The 17,569-nt window shown below is 38.7% G+C and overlaps 1 protein-coding gene and 1 long non-coding RNA gene across 7 annotated transcripts in view; one reads left to right on the forward strand and one right to left on the reverse strand.

Annotated features, from left to right (window-relative positions):
• CDC42SE2 (CDC42 small effector 2) overlaps nt 1–17,569 on the reverse strand; it is a 96,078-nt gene that overhangs the window by 61,374 nt on the left and 17,135 nt on the right. The gene's annotated exons all lie outside the window — the stretch shown is intronic.
• Nucleotides 12,250–12,834, forward strand: LOC116538432. Its single transcript, XR_004263647.1, has 2 exons — nt 12,250–12,358; nt 12,672–12,834. It is a non-coding gene; the product is annotated as an uncharacterized LOC116538432 (long non-coding RNA).

A 17,569-nucleotide genomic window follows, 5' to 3' on the forward strand; every position in this document is an offset into this window, starting at 1 on the left:
CTGTACTACAGGCAGGGTGACACAGTGAGACTTCATCTCAAAATAAATAAATTAATTAAATTAAATCACATGGAAATGCCAGAGAGCTAGATCAATCAAAATGACTTTTAAAAAGGGCAAAAATTTTGGGAGCCTTATACAACCAGAATTCAACGTTTCTTGTAAAGCTACAGAAACACTGTGGTACTAGCATGTGGAGAGACTAATAGGTCAATAAAACAAAACTGAGAGTCCAGAAATACAACCACACGCCTGTGCTCACCTTATTTTCCACAAGAGTACAAAGGTAATCCAGTAGAGAAAGAATAGTTTTCTCAACAAATGAAGCTGGAATAACTGAACATTCATACCTCATGCCAAAATTAACTTAAAATCAGTCACAGACCTAAAGGAAACCTAAAACCATAAAAATTTCATAAAACTTTCATAAGATCTATGGTCTTATCTTAGGCAAAGATTTTTAAACTAAAACACAAAAGCACAATCCATTAAAAAAAGACAAAGTAATAATTTTATTGAAACACTAATTTCTGCTATTTGCAAGACACTTAACAGAATGAAAGCCTCAGAAATAAAAGGAATCCAAATAGAAAAGAAAGCAGAGAAACTGTATCTGTTTGCTGATGACATGATCTTATATTTGGAAAACCATAAAGCTGGGTTGGGCGCAGTGGCTCATGCCTGTAATCCCAGCACTTTGGGAGGCCAAGGCAGGCAGATCATGAGGCTAGGAGATCGAGACCATCCTGGCTAACACAGTAAAATCCCATATTTACTAAAAATACAAAAATTAGCTGGGCGTGGTGGCAGGCGCCTGTAATCCCAGCTACTAGGGAGGCTGAGGAAGGAGAATTGCTTGAACCTGGAAGAATTGCTTGAATCCAGGAGGCAGAGGTTGCAGTGAGCCGAGACTGTGCCACTGCACTCAAGCCTGGGTGACAGACCAAGACTCTATCTCAAGAAAAGAAAAGAAAACCATAATGCTTCCACCAAAAAACTGTTAGAACTGATAAATCAAGTAAAGTTAAGTTACAGAGTACGAAATCAACAGACAAAAATAAGCAGACAAAGAATACAAAATCAACAGACAAAGAATCAGTATCTCTTTACACTAACAATTACAAAAAAACAAAAAAAAAAAACTAGGCCGGGCGCGGTGGCTCACGCTTGTAATCCCAGCACTTTGGGAGGCCGAGGCGGGTGGATCACGAGGTTGAGAGATCAAGACCATCCTGGTCAACATGGTGAAACCCCGTCTCTACTAAAAATACAAAAATTAGCTGGGCATGGTGGCGCACGCCTGTAGTCCCAGCTACTCAGGAGGCTGAGGCAGGAGAATTGCTTGAACCCAGGAGACGGAGGTTGCGGTGAGCCGAGATCGTGCCATTGCACTCCAGCCTGGGTAACAAGAGCGAAACTCCGTCTCAAAAAAAAAAATAAATAAAAAAATAAAAAACTAAGAAATCTATTCATAATAGCCTCCATAAAGTTATATATTTAGGAGTAAATTTAACCAAGGAGGTGAAAGATCTGTATACTGAAAACTAGAAAACACTGATGAAAGAGACTATAGATAATACAAATAAATGTGATAGTATCCCATGTTCAGGGATTGGAATAATCAATATTGTTAAAATGTCCACAGTACCCAAAGCAATCTACAGATTCAATGCAATCTCTACCAAAATTCCAACGTTGTTTTTAAAGCAACCCTAAAATTCATAGAAAACCACGAAAGACCTCAAACAGCCAAAGCAATCTTCAGCAAAAAAAAGCTGGAGGCATCACACTACCTAGCTTCAAAATCTACTACAAAGCTATAGTAATCAATATAGGATGTACTGGCATAAAAACAGACACACTGACCAACAGAACAGATAGAAAGCCCAGAAATAAACCTACAAATTTATGGTTAACTGACTATCAACAAAGTTGCCAAGAATACACAACAGAGAAAGGACAGTCTCTCTTCAATACAGTAATCTCTCCTTATCTGTGAGGGATATGTTCCAAGACCTCCTGAGGATATTACTGAACCCTAGATATACTATGCTTATTCAATTACTGAACCCTAGATATACTATGCTTATTCAATCTGATAAACTAGACAGCTACTAAGTGACTAATGAGCAGCTAGTATACACAGCATGGATATGCTGGACAAGGGAGAATTCATTTCCCAGGCAGGACAAGGCAGGACAGCATAAGATTTCATTACATTACTCAAAATGGCACATAATTTAAAACTTAAGAATTATTTTCTGGAATTTTCCATACACTATTTTCAGATCATGGTTTACACCAAGGTTAACTCCAAGTGCAGGATGCAAAACCACAGATAAGGTGAGACTACTGTAAATGGTGCTAGGAAAACTGGATATCCACAAGCAAAAGAATAAAACTGGACCAGTGGGCCGGGCGTGGTGGCTCACGTCTGTAATCCAGCAATTTGAGAGGCCAAGGTCAGGAGATTGAGACTATCCTGGACAACATGGTGAAACCCCATCTCTACTAAAATACAAAAATAAGCTGGTCTTGGTGGCACACCCCTGTGGTCCTAGCTACTTGGGAGGCTGAGACAGCGGAATTGCTTGAACACAGGAGGCAGAGGTTGCAGTGAGCCAAGATCACACCACTGCACTCCGGCCTGATGACAGAGAAAAACACCCACGCAAAAAAAAAAAAAAAAAAAAAAAAAGAATAAAATTGGATCATTATCTCACACCATATACAAAAATCAACTCAAAATGGATTAAAGACTTAAACGTAAGACCTGAAACTGTCAAACTACTAGAAGAAAACATAGGGGAATAGTTACACGACATTGGTCTGAACAATTTTTAGATTTTTTTAAAGATATAACCCCAAATATATGGGCAACAAAAGCAAAAATAAACAGGACTGCATCAAATTAAAAAGCTTGTGCACAGCAAAGGAAACAATTAATAGATGAAAGAGACAATCCACATATTAGGAGAAAATATTTTAAAAACATGTATCTGATAAAGGGCTAATATCCAAAATATATTTTATATAGCAAGAAAACCACCTAATCAAAAAAATAGGCAAAGGACCCAAACAAACACTTCTCAAAAGAAGACAAACGTGAATCTCAGCAAATCACAAGCAGCCAAGTTTCAGCTAATCACAAGCTACCAACTGATCAGACCATGTTCAAATAAGGCAAAGGAGGAGCTGTAACTAATCAATGTATGTACGTACTTTGCTTCTTGTTTCTGTCTATTCTTACTGCCCAGGTTGTACAGCAGAGCTCTCGGAACCTTTTCTGGTTCTGAGTGCTGCCCAATTCATGTACCCTCCTTTGCTCAAATAAATTCTGCTACATTCACATTGTCTAAAGTTTTTCTTTAACAGAGAGACAAAAACTGGAAACAATTCATCGACTGGTGAATGGATAAACCTGTGGTATACACTACTCTCAATAAAAAAGAATGATTATATACACCCATCAACATGGATGGATCTTCTTATAAATTAAAAATAAAATTGATTTTTAAGTGCCCAATCCACTACAATTCAAAAGTCTTAATTTTCAGCTGATAAACTACAAGACGCTAAAGTCCTAAGTCTTCCAGTAACATTTTGTGTACTTTCCACTTTCCTCAAGAGACAGTGGCTTAATTTTTCAGGCCTTGACCCTGTTAAATCACTCTGATGTTGAATGAAAAATAAATACTTAAATACATGTTCCATTTCTATGCATGATCATTTAATGTCAAATACCAATTCCTTTTTTCTTCTCAAAGAAATAAAGATCTGTCAGGGACAAATACAGACCTGTAAGAAATCCAGTGGTGGCTCAGGTCCATAATCCCAGCAATTTGGGAGGCCAAGGGAGATGAATCACTTGAAGTCAGGAGTTCCAAGACCAGCCCGGCCAACATAGCGTAACCCCATCTCTACTAAAAATAAAAAAATTAGCCAGGCAGTAGTGGCGCAGCACCTGTAATCCCAGCTACTCTGGAGGCCAAGGCAGGAGAATTGCTTGAGCCCAGGAAGCAGAGGTTGCGGTGAGCCAAGATCTTGCCACTGCACTCTAGTCTGGGCTAGAGAGTGAGACCCTGTCTCAAAAAAAAAAAAAAAAAAAAAAAGGCTGGGCGTGGTGGCTCACACCTGGAATTCCAGCACTTTGGGAGGCCAAGGCAGGCGAATCACCTGAGGTCGGAAATTTGAGACCAGCCTGACCAACATGGAGAAGCTCTGTCTCTACTAAAAATACAGAATTAGCCAGGCGTGGTGGCACATGCCTGTAATCCCAGCTACTCAGGAGGCTGAGGCAGGAGAATCGCTTGAACCTGGAAGGCAGAGGTTGTGGTGAGCCAAAATTGCACCACTGTACTCAGCCTGGGCAACAAAAGCAAAACTCCATCTCAAAAAAAAAAAAAAAAAAAAAAGAAAAGAAAAAAGGTGCTGCTGTCAAACTGTCTTGAAATCTGGCTCTGCCGCTTACTAAAAGTACTGGTTCACATTAAGTTATTCCCCTCTTCCATGCCTCAAAAATAGGGCTATCAGAATGGGAAGGGGCTTAATATTATGACGATACATTATGCTAGTAATTAGCAAGTCGGGATTGTTTTTATAAAGGACTTAACTTTTTAAATTTTTAATTGACATATAATTGTACATATTTACAGGGTACATTGTGATGTTTCAATACATAAAATATATAGTGGTCTGGGTAATTGGCATATCCACTATTTCAAACATTTAAAATTTGTGTTGGCCAACATTCAGTATCCTCCCTTCTAGCTATTTGAAGCTATATGTTATTAACTATAGTCGTCCTCCAGTGCCATAGAACACTAGAACATACTCCTCCTAACTATTCGTAATTTTGTATCCTTTAACCCCACCTCGCCTTCTCTCTCCCTCTTCCCCCTACCCTTTCCAGCCTCAGAAGACATTTTAAAATACACACACATACCCACAGCAACTGTAGTGTACAATGCAGTATTTAATAGTTTGTTAATTTTGTGTATGGTCAAATAAATATGGTTTCCAATTGTGACGGCCAAAGAGAATTGCTGGGAAGCTACTTAGCTCCCTGACATTTGGTTTCACTAACTATAAAATGAAGATAATGCCACCTCAGAGGATTATTGTAAGAATGTAAAATAATATATATATAAAGTGCTTATTTAGTACAATGTTTGACATATGGTAGCTAAAAACTGAAACTACTTTATTATGCAATTAGTAAGTACATTATAACTAGAGTGACCATCCTTCTTTGTGATACTCACAATTACGCCAATTTTTACAACATAATTATTAATGGCCGTTTTCTATCTCGATATGTTCCAGTTTAGATGATAAATTATATGGTCACTCTAACTTACAACTAAAATACGGTAAAGATTTTTTCCCCTTTACCGGAGCTCTTTGTTCTCTTATTCCCTTTTTAGTGACATTTCTTTTTTGCTATCTAACCTCACTCACTATTCCCCCTTTTCCAACCTCTCTCTTGTTCTCACTTGTTCTCACTCCCCCTATCCAGGTGCTTGGCAACCTCAATGCTACAAAACCAGGTTCTTCTGTGGTCCTAAACTACTCAGTAAGGTCTTGTTTTTCAAATCTTATCTTTCTCAAATTCCCATCTATCCTTTCACTGAATTCCGGAATAAAAGCTAGTGACCCTAAAAACACCAATACCATCACCAACAGTGCGATTAATATTTGAGGTCTCTAAGAGTAACAACATTTTAACAGGCAATTTCTAGAGAGACAACACCTTAAGCCAAAGTAGAGAAACTAACAACATAAATTTCAGATACCGTGACAGGCTGGATAGGATAGACTATTTGAGAACAACTTTACTTTTCGAATCAAATAATTTAGGTGGGTTTCTACTAAATACCTGTATCAGAACAGCCCTGATTTCCTCCTTTTTGGTGGTTCTCAGATAATCCAGTCAAAACACCAAAAGCTCTTAGCTCAAATACTAACATTACATTATTAACAGTTCTTAGGGGTTTTGTCCTATGCCCTCATCTTTCACTCTATAAATGCTCCCCTAGGTTATTTCAATCACTCCCTTGAGTTCAATTACCATCAATGCCGATAGCCAAATCTACATTTCCAGCCCACAGCTGTCTCCAGCCCAAACAAAGCTCTCCAGACTCGGTGTCTTTTAGTTTAGCCTCACACCCAGCGGCAAGTAGTAGAGCTTCACTCGATGTGCTACCTCTACTTCAAACTTTACTGAACCCTGCTTCTTAACTGAACTCTGCTTCTTCCTTACCCCACCCCAATCCTATTCAATTTATTTTCATTAAATTCCCTCTCATCTAACCAGTTTCCGAAGTCAGAAACAAGTGTTATCCTTAACTCTTGCCTTTCCATCTCATCCCTCACAGCCAAACGACCATGTTCTATTTTTACAATCGGTTTCTCCCCAACCCTAGAAGTCACCAGTCGAGTTCTAGGCACCACCATCATCTCTAAACAAATACCATAATAGCTACTAACTGACCCCTGGCAACCACTCTTGGCCCTTCCAATTTGTTCCCATTTTGGCTAGAATGATACTTCTAGAATGAATGTCTGATCATGTTACTACTGATGTAAAATACCCTTTAATGACTATTATCCTCAGGAAAGTTTCCTCCTATGACTTCTCAGGGTCTTTACAATTTGGTCCCCACTTTTTTCTTCAGCCTCATTTACTACCTCTTCTACTTGATGCCTCATGACTGTGCCATCCAACTATTCTCAATTTCTTTCTGTTGCCTACAGGACATCACACTTAACTGTTCACTTCTTTCTGTCTTTTCTGTGTGGCATACTCTTTAGAACTTGATATGGCTATCACTTCCTTCAGGAATCATTCCCCTAATCCCCCAAGTCTATTCAGGCACTCTTACAATGTATCTTTTACCTTCCTTTCAGGGCATTTATATTACAGAAGTTACTAATCCTGGCTGCACCTCCAAATAACGGGGGAAACTTAGCCCCAGAATTTTAGATTCAGAAATTTGGGAAAATGACATTCAATTCTGGGTGTCAGATTTAGCTTAGCAAAAAACACAGGGGAAGATATGACACCCTTCAGAGATTTGTAGGTCTTAGCAGAGCATGTGAAAGAGGAAGCCAACCTGTTATGGGGTACCAAAGCCACTATGCAGAAGTTTCAGGAAGGCAATTTTTGGTTTAAAAAAAGAAAAAACAATCTACAAATCTAACTGCTCCCAAAAAGACACTGGGATGCCTATAAAGTGGTGAATTCACGGTCACTAGAGATTTTTCAGTATCAGGGACACTAAAAGAATTCCTACATTTGCAACAACATCATGCCAGATAATATCCACAGTTCAAATCAATTCTAAGATTCTATAACACCTAAATTCATAATTATTTTTTTGAGATGGAGTCTCGCTCTGTCACCAGGCTAGAGTGCAATGGCGCAATCTCGGCTTACTGCAACTTCCGACGGACTCCCTGGTTCAAGGGATTCTCCTGCCTCAGCCTCCCGAGCAACTGGGATTACAGGCATGTGCCACCATGCCCAGCTAATTTTTGTATTTTTAGTAGAGACAGACAAGGTTTCACCATGTTGGCCAGGATGGTGTCGATCTCCTGACCTCATGATCCACCTGCCTTGGCCTCCCAAAGTGCTGGGATTACAGACATGAGCCACTGCACCTGGTCCAAAATTCATAAAATATTTTAAAGATGACTAGACAGCAGCTGAATTAAAGAACATTACTCTAACCTACCCCAAAAGGAAGCATAACTTTCTAAGAAATGAGATTTAACTGCCTGTTTTACAAAACTCAGTGGAATTACTCATAAAAATAGCTATATACATTATGTTTTCCTGTATTAGTGAACTTTAAAAAAAAAAAAATTAAAAACTGTCATTAAGACTGGAAATAGGGAGAATCCCCTAGTTTTTATTTGACCCTGTGTGAAAAAAACAAAAGAAACCAATTTGTCAATGCCAATTTGTCAACCTATTATTTCTCAAAGGGTAAAATGACATCAAAGAGGCTTTTTTAGGATGCAGTAACTTTTAAAAAGCTTTGTAGACTAACAAATATTTGTCTTCACATGTATACATGAGAAAGGGGGAAAGAAGAGAAAGAGTTAAAGGTTTCTTAATGCTTTATATAATTATAATTGGGTATGGGTAGAAGAAAAACCATGGAGAAGAATGGAACTAAATAACGGCTTCATTCTCTCTGCTGTCATATATTATTATATCTTGAGGTCAAAGTGATCTGGAAAGAAACCACTTTCCAGATCTGGAAAGAGGCTGTAATGAGCCATGATCATACCACTGCACTCCAGCCTGCGTTGACAGCGAGACCCTGTCTCAAAAAAAAAAAAAAAAAAAAAAAAAAAATTTGGAGATGGTTCTGCCCATTCTGACTTCTCTAATAAATGAGGCAATTCTCTGAGCCCAACTCTGATCCTCAAGGAACTGTAATTATGTGATATTTAAAATTAAAATATTGTTTTTTATTTTGGCTTTTCTTCAAACAATAATATATCAAGATCATGTATCTGCCAATATTATGTAATAAATTTATTTTGCCAAAAAAAGCCACTTTTGCAAAAGAAAAAAATGCAAAAAAAATGGAATATAAGATATTTAATCTGAAGTCATCCTTTTCCTATGGCTTTCATAAAAAGCACAAAAAATGTCTAGTTACTGTCATCTTTAACTCACTACTATATATAATCTACATACTTTTATGTTACAACACTTAGAGAAAACATTCTACTTTCATTATGTTAGTTATAATAAATATGCTGCAATCTTAGGATGGATTTATTAAGAGAGGTGGGGTAGCATTTTCTCCCCATAAGAAAATCTTTTATAATAATATATTTTTTTAAAACTTGTAAAACATTATCTTCCCATACAACTTTCCAAAACAAATTTTCACATATGAAAGACTACTACAGAGAAGCAACAAAATCAAACTGGAAAGCCTCTGTTATGGGTTGAATTTGCCCACTCCTCTCCAGAAAAGATATGTTGAAATCCTGACCCCCCCAGGACCTCTGAATGTGACCTTATGTTGCAGATGTTACTAGTTAAGATGTGCTCATAATCTATTATGATTGCTGTCCTTTTAAGAAGCCAACTGTATGAAAACAGAGACACACATGGAGAAGGCCATGTGATGGCAAAGGCAAGAGACTGGAGTTAAGTACCTGTAAGCCAAAGACTGCCAGCAAACCATGTGAAGCTAAGTAGAGGCAAGAAAGGTTTTCCCTCCAGATTTCATGGGGAACACAGGCGTGTTGATACCCTGATTTCGGACTTGTAACCTTCAGAACTCTAACCATGAGACACCACACTTCTGTTGTTTTAAGCCACCTAGTTTGTGGTACCTTGTGGCAAATCCAAGAAACGAATACAGCCTCCATTTGATGACAAGAGTAAAAAAAAAGTCACACGAATCTAAGGGTTATAATTGTGTTCACCATAATTGGTTACCCAATTAAAACAGGATTTTGGCCTTGCTTCAGCATGGTCACTATGAACATGGTCTCCAGCTCATCAAAACTGAATCCATGTTTCTATTAGATATTCCATTTATTCAGTATCTAGGCTAGACAGTTATCTAGTCCACTAAATTTAATAAATGTGTGTCTGTTTTCCCACACGTTACAGGACAGTCATGTTTGTACTTTATATTGTATGTATTTTGACCAGGTAGGACATACCCATAGTAAAACTGGATAAAAAGAAATGTGTTTCACTCTCACTCTCCTGTCCACAAACCACTGTTCCCCACCCCAGAGACAAACATTATTACTAGTTTCTTCTGTGTCTTTCCAGTAAGATTCCATGCATTTATAAAAATACTATAAATATTATGTATGTGACCCATATAAATGGTAGCATACTCTACATATTCTGAACCTTTTTTTAATCACTTCACATGTGTCTTGGAGACCATTCTGTATATGTAGAACTTATTTTTCATTTGCAGTACAATATTCCATTATGCGGATGCACCATATATATTTAACGAATTCTCTATAGATAGATATTCAAGTCACTATCAATACTTATCTTTATCACAATGATGCCACCTTTTCTTTTTTTTTTTTTTTTTTTTTCCCAGAGTCTCGCTGTTCCCCCAGGTTGGAATGCAATGGCATGATCTCAGCTCACTGCAACCTCCATCTCCTGGATTTAAGTGATTCTTGTGCCTCAGCCTCAGGAGTAGCTGGGATTACAGGTGCCTGCCACCATGCCCGGCTAATTTTTGTATTTTTAGTAGAGACGGGGTTCTGCCATGTTGACCAGGCTGGTCCTGAACTCCTGACCTCAAGTGATCTGCCCACCTCAGCCTCTCAAAGTGCTGGGATTACAGGTATGGGCCACCACGTCCAGTTGAGGGCCCGCTTTCTCTTAGATGTTACCTTCTCACTGTATCCTCACATGGTAGAAGGGTAGGGCTAACAACTCTCTGGGATCTCTTTTACAAGGGCACTAATCCCAATCACGAAAGCCTAATCATCTCTCAAAGGCCTCACCTCATATTACCATCACCTTAGGGGTTAGAATTTCAACATATGAATTTGGGGGGAGGAGAGACACAAATATTCAGATCAGAGCATTATTCATTTTTAGATTATTAAAATCTGACAAATGTGCTAGTATTATCAAAATATCTCTGTATGTTCAATCATCCAACATTGAAATTAAGAACTATGTTCTTTTGCTGTATTATAGTTTGTTGAGACAGGGTCTCACACTGTCACCCAGGCTGAGTGCAGTGGTGCAATCTCAGTTCACTACAGCCTCAACCTTTCCGGGCTCAAGTGATCCTCCCACCTCATGCTCCCATGAGTAGCTGGGACTACAGGTGTATGCCACCATGCTTGGCTGATTTTTTTTTTTAAGAGATGGGGTTTCACCATGTTTCTCAGAATTGTCTTGAACTCTTTGGCTCAAGTGATCCACCAACTTCAGCCTCCCAGACTGCTGGGATTGCAGGTGTGAGCCACCACATCCGGCCCTAACTCTGTGTACTTTTTAAATTACAAAGATCTTTTTTTTTTTTTTTGATATGGAGTCTTGCTCTGTCACCCAGGTTAGAGTTCAGTGGTGCAATCTTGGCTCACTGCAACCTCTGCTTCCTGGGTTCAAGTGATGCTCCTGCCTCAGGCTCCCAAGTAGCTGGGATTATAGGCATGCATCACCATGCCATGCTAACTTTTTGGATTTTTGTAGAGATGAGGTTTCATCATGTTGGCCAGGCTAATCTCGAACTCCTGACCTCAGCCTCCCAAAGCAGAGATGGGGTTTGGCCATGCTGCCCAGGCTGATGTCAGACTTTTAGGCTCAGGTGATCCCCCCGCCTAGGCCTCCCAAAGTGTTAGGATTACATGTGTGAGCCACTGTGCCCGGCCAGGAAGGAGTATTTTCATTTTTAAGATACTTAATAATCAAGAGTTAATTCCAAGAGAATATAACAGGCTGGTTTCCTAACTATCTTCCCCCACTTCTACATATGTACAGCCTTGTCTATTACCAAGTACCAAATAACCCCTTAACTTACCAAAGAAATCATCAGAAAGGCTGATGAGTCCTGGGTGGTGTTTGTTACAACAGTATTTTTGAAGGGTTATTTGTATTTAAAGAGCAAAGGGAAAAGATAATACAAAATTTGCTAGATTACTTAGATGTAAGTGGAAATCTTAATCTTACATGTATTTTGAAAATTGTATTTCTAAATAAGAATTTGTATTTTTAAAAAGTTATGGCTAGGAATACTATGCAGCCATAAAAAACGAGTTTGTGTCCTTGGTAGGGACATGATGAATCTGGAAACCATCATTCTCAGCAAACTGACACAAGAACAGAAAACCAAACACCACATGTTCTCACTCACAGGCCGGTGTTGAACAATGAGAACACATGGGCACAGGGAGGGGAACAACACACACTGGGGTCGGCTGGGGGTGAGGGGCTAGAGGAGGGATAGCAGGGGGCAGGGAGGGTAGGGAGGGAAAACACTGTGAGAAATGCCTGATGTAGGCAACGGGGGCACAGAGACTGCAAACCACCATGGCATGTGTGTACCTATGCAGCAACCCTGAGGGGTGTGCACATATACTCCAGAGCTTAAAGTACATTAAAAAAAAAAAGTTATGACTATAAAACAATAATTTGAAGATTACTTCTTTAATGAGAAAAAGGAGCATGCTGGACTCTATAATGCTATATTTAGTCTTTTAGTGTAACAAACTGAGTTCAAGGGAAGGAGAAAGAAAAGAATAACAAACAAAACAAAATAAGGCTCAAAGTGAAAACAAATCCTTCAAAAACATAGTTTTCAATTCCGGCTGGGTAGTAAAATAAACTGGTGAGGTTTTTTTTTTTTTTTTTTTTTGAGACGGAGTTTCACTCGTTACCCAGGCTGGAGTGCAATGGCGCGATCTCAGCTCACCGCAACCTCCGCCTCCTGGGTTCAGGCAATTCTCCTGCCTCAACCTCCTGAGTAGCTGAGATTACAGGCACGCGCCACCATGCCCAGCTAATGTTTTGTATTTTTAGTAGAGATGGGGTTTCACCATGTTGACCAGGATGGTCTCGATCTCTTGACCTCGTGATCCACCCGCCTCGGCCTCCCACAGTGCTGGGATTACAGGCTTGAGCCACCGCGCCCGGCCCATATGGTGAGCTTTTAAAGCACTATTAATACCAAAGCCCCACACTGACAAATTAATCAATTCCTAGGAGTGGTTCCCAGGAATCTGTGCTTTGTTAAGGGTACCTCCAGACTATCTTACTGTACTGCCAAGATAGAGAACCACCATTCTAAATAAGTCTTTTTTTAAAAAAAACATTATGTACATAAATTCATGCACCATAACATTCACCTTCATTATATGAATATTTTATGAGCAATTAAGATATGACAATTTGACACAGCTAACCAAACAGCATTAAGAAATAACAAAACTACAACTACAGACCATAGAACAATCTTACTTATAAATCAGACACACTTGTTAAGTATTTCTCTACAAGGCTTCTTGTGAAAGCCTTCCCCGTACCCAAGAGTTTTTATATTGACCTATATTTTTTCCTAGTATTTTTCAGCTTTTCCTTTTTTACACTGAACTCACGAAAAATCAAGAATTTACCTTGGTATGGAGTAAAAGACAAAGATCTAGTTTTCTTTTTTTCCCCAATTTTTATATTTTGGCAATCACTTCCATAAGCTTTAATTACCATGTTTGCTGGCCTGTAGAGTATTATAAAAACTACACTGGTTTAATCAGTTATGGCCAGGCACGGTGGCTCAGGCCTATAATCCCAGCACTCTAGGAGGCTGGGGTGGGTGGATCACCTGAGCCCAGGAGTCTGAGATCAGCCTGGGCAACATGGCCAAACCCTGTCTCTACTAAAAATATAAAAATTAACCAGTGCTCTAGTGCCAGCCTCTAGTCTCAGCTACTCAGGAGTCTGAGGTGGGAAGATCGTTTGAGCCTGGGAGGCAGAGGCTGCATTGAGCCAAGACTGTACCACTGTACTCCAGCCTGGGTGACAGAGTCACATCCTGTCTCAAAAAAAAAAAAAAGAAAGAAAGAAAAAGCTAGTTACGCCGGGCGCGGTGGCTCAACTTTGGGAGGCTGAGGCGGGTGGATCACGAGGTCAAGAGATCGAGACCATCCTAGTCAACATGGTGAAACCCCATCTCTACTAAAAATACAAAAATTAGCTGGGTATGGTGGTATGCATCTGTAATCCCAGCTACTGGGGAGGTTGAAGCAAGAGAATCGCTGTTCCTTTAGTTAGTATTGGGAATGCAAACAAGTTAGCATTGGGAATGCAAATAAATCTCACAAGAAGGCCTCTTACGAGATATGTAAAGCAGAAGTGATATGGAAGCTATCTTTCTGCAGCTGATTTAAGTGATGAGGAATGACACCAAGAAGATTTAGAAGCAACTGTGATAGCCAAACTCTACTCATCAGATATGAAGGCAACTAGAAGCAGTTATGGCACCAGATTCAGCATTCCTATGACTACTTACCAGTGTGCTTCCTGACCTCTCGGTCACAGCTATGTTCTTGAATAATCTAGTGATAACCCTTTGATTCCAGCTCTTCAAATTGCCTACCATAAGGTATCTTTCTGCCTAAAAAATCCTAGAATAGAGTTTGTTTCTTGCAAGGAACTCTGAAAGATACAATACTATTCATTATGTTCAAAATATGTATTGCCTATATTTTTCCTCTCCCTCATTTCAGAAGTCAAATACACAAGAATTAGTATTATTCTATGCTGCTACTATAAGTTGAAATTTTTAGGTCAATATGAAGATTTAAAAGTTCTTTTAGCCATAGAAGGAAATTATTTTATTTATAATACATGCTAATCGTGAATCAAAATAGAATGTTAACATTCCTCACACTGAATGATCCTGCTCTTCTTGGCTGAATAAATTTATGTCAGTAACCTACAAAGATACAAGTACTGATGGTTTTTTGGTTTGGGGGGTTTTTTGGGCAACAGGGTCTCACTCTGTCATCCAAGCTAGAGTGCAGTGGCAGAATCCCAGCTCACAACGGCCTCAACCTTCCATGTTCAAGAGATCTTCCTGTCTCAGCCTCTTGAGTTACTGGGACTACAGGTGTGTACCACCATGCCAGGCAATTTTTTTTTTAATTCAGAGATGGGGCCTTTTTTTGTTGCCCAGGTTGTTCTCAAACTCCCAGGCTCAAATGATACTCCCACCTTGACCTCCCAGAGTGCTGGGGTTACAGGCATGAACCACTGTCCCTGGCCTGGGTTTTGGTTTTTAGAGACAGGGTCTCATTATGTTGTCCGGGCTGGACTCAAATCCTTGGGCTCAAGCAATCCTTTCACCTCAGTCTCCCAAGTAGCTGGGACTAAAGCACACAACATCACATGCAATTTCTATGGTCATTTTTAAAAATTATTTTCACTTTGATTATCCAAGAAATAAATGATTATTGTAAAAAAGTGTGGAAAATATAGAAACATTTTTAAATTGGGGGTGGGCCCTAGGTAGCTCATGCCTTTTGTAATTGCAGTGCTTTGGGAGGCTATGGCACAGGATTGCTTGAGCATAGTAATTCACAACCAACCTGGGCAACATACCAAGACCCTATCTCTACCAAAAAAAGTTTAAAAACTAGCTGGGCATGATGACATGTGCCTGTAGTCCTAGCTACTCAGGAGACTGAGGTGGGAGGTTCACTTGAGCCCTGGAGTTTGAGGTTATAGAAAGTGTGATCACACTACTGCACTCCACCCTGGGCAACAGAGGAGACTGTCTCTAAAAAAAATTAAAAATGAAGAAATAACCATCCCCTCAAACCAGGTATATTGAACAGCTGTACATGTACAATTTTGTATCCTACTTTAGCACTCCAACAATTGTTTTCCCTTGAAATTCTTCATAATGAATTACTAAGAGAAGATACATGCAGACATACTTAATTTAACAATCACTCTTTACTGAAAATTAAGGTAATTTTCAACTTTTAAAAAAAATAATGCTTCACTGGACATTTTTGGATAAAAAGCTTTTTGAAGGATAATGTGTTCTATCCATGCAATGGATTATTATTCAGCCATTAAAAGGATTGAAGTACTGATACATACTACAACATGGATAAACCTTGAACATATTATGCTAAGTGAAAGAAGCCAGTTATAAAAGGCCACATATTTCCTACACTGCTAAGAGAAACATAAAATCGTGCAGCCACTTTAGAAAACAGTCTAATAGTTCTACAAAATGTTAAACACAGAGTTACCATACAGCCCAACAATTCTACTCCTAGGTATATATACTCAAGATAAATTAAAACAAACCCATGCAAAAAATTGTACATGAATGTCCATATTTACAGCAGCATTATTCATAATAACTGAAATGTGGAAACAACCCAATGTCCATTAACTGATGAATGGACAAATAAAATATTGTATAATCATTCAATGGAATAATATTCAGCCATAAAAGAGAATTATGTACTATACATGCTATATAAATAAATCTTGAAACACTATGCTAAATGAAAAGTCAGACACAAAAGGTCACATCGCATGATTCCACTTACACTAAATGTCCAAAGAGGCAAATCTAGAAAGAGAAAATATGTAGTGGCTATCAGAGTACATGGGAAGGGAAGAACAGAAACGACTACTCATTTCTTTTTAGAGTGATGAAAATATAAAATTAGTAGCAACCGTTGTACAACACCAACTAATGTAAAAAAGTGATTTTCGCCAGGCACAGTGGCTCACACCTGTAATCCCTGCACTTTGGAAGGCTGAGGCTGGCGGATCACCTGAGGTTGGGAGCTTGATACCAACCTGACCAACATGGAGAAACCGCATCTCTAACTAAAAATACATAAGTAGCCGGGCATGGTGGCACATGCCTATAATACCAGCTACTCGAGAGGCTGAGGAAGGAGAATCACTTGAACCTAGGAGGCAAAGGTTGCGGTGAGCTGGGATCACACCTTTTGCACTCCAGCCTGGGTGACAAAACGAGACTCCGTCCCCCCCCAAAAAAAAAAAAGTGATTTTTCTATATGAATTATCTCAATTAGGTGTCATTAATAAAAAATAAAAAATAAACCTCCTCTCCCCACAAAAATAAAGAAAGTTACTTCCTTAGGATAACCTCTCAGAAGTGGAAATACAAAGTTTTACTCATATGCCAAAGCACTTTTGAAACAGGTTCCAGATTTATACTACTTCCAACAACATATTTAGTACCTGTGTCACTGTACTCAGGTCTGAACCAGCACCATTTCTTAAATCTTAAATCTCAGAAGAGAAACTTGTTATTGTTTATTATTTTTAAAATGAACACTGTCTCCCCATATCTTAATCACAAACTTTTCAAAGGGTCAGCTCTTAGCCTTTAAAATTGACTTCTCTATGCATGTAACACAAATGTTTCAATTTCTCAGGAAATGTAGAAATGTACTTTTTTTATAGTTTTGGTCAGCAATAATTAACTCATCCCAACTCAGTTCTATTTCAGCTTTTAACATTAAAACTTTCCTTGAAGTCAAATATATTTTGAAACTTAAAGAACTGAAGAACTACTCTCCTCCTTAGGGAAATTAAAATTTCCCTAAAAGATCACTACTTGGGTTATACATGTTTCTAGTTTCCTGATTGCACTTAACTTTCAAATAAAATGTCCAAGTGGCTCCCAAGACATTTTTAAATGATATGGTATAGTTGAAAGGAAATTAAACATTTATTAACATCTTCTACAAGCCAAATGCTTTATGTGCATTACTTCATTTAATCCTAACAAATATATTACTCACACTTAACTGAAAAGGAAAATGAAAATCACCAATGGTAAGAACTTGCCATCCAGCAAATATGTGACAAAGTTAAGAGATCAAATTGAGGTGTGTCTAAATTTCAAAGTCCATATTCTTTCTGCCACTTTACAGTGCTTTCCAAGCTAAATGACTATGGAAAATCAGGCAAGACTTTAAATACTTGTTCTGCCACTTACTGCATGACTAATTTCTAAACTTCTTCAGAGTAGAGTTTCCAAAAAAAAAA

This window comes from Sapajus apella, unplaced genomic scaffold, assembly GCF_009761245.1.
Source record: "Sapajus apella isolate SASKATOON/1434 unplaced genomic scaffold, GSC_monkey_1.0 scaffold1, whole genome shotgun sequence".
In the NCBI taxonomy this organism is placed as follows: Eukaryota; Metazoa; Chordata; class Mammalia; order Primates; family Cebidae; genus Sapajus; species Sapajus apella.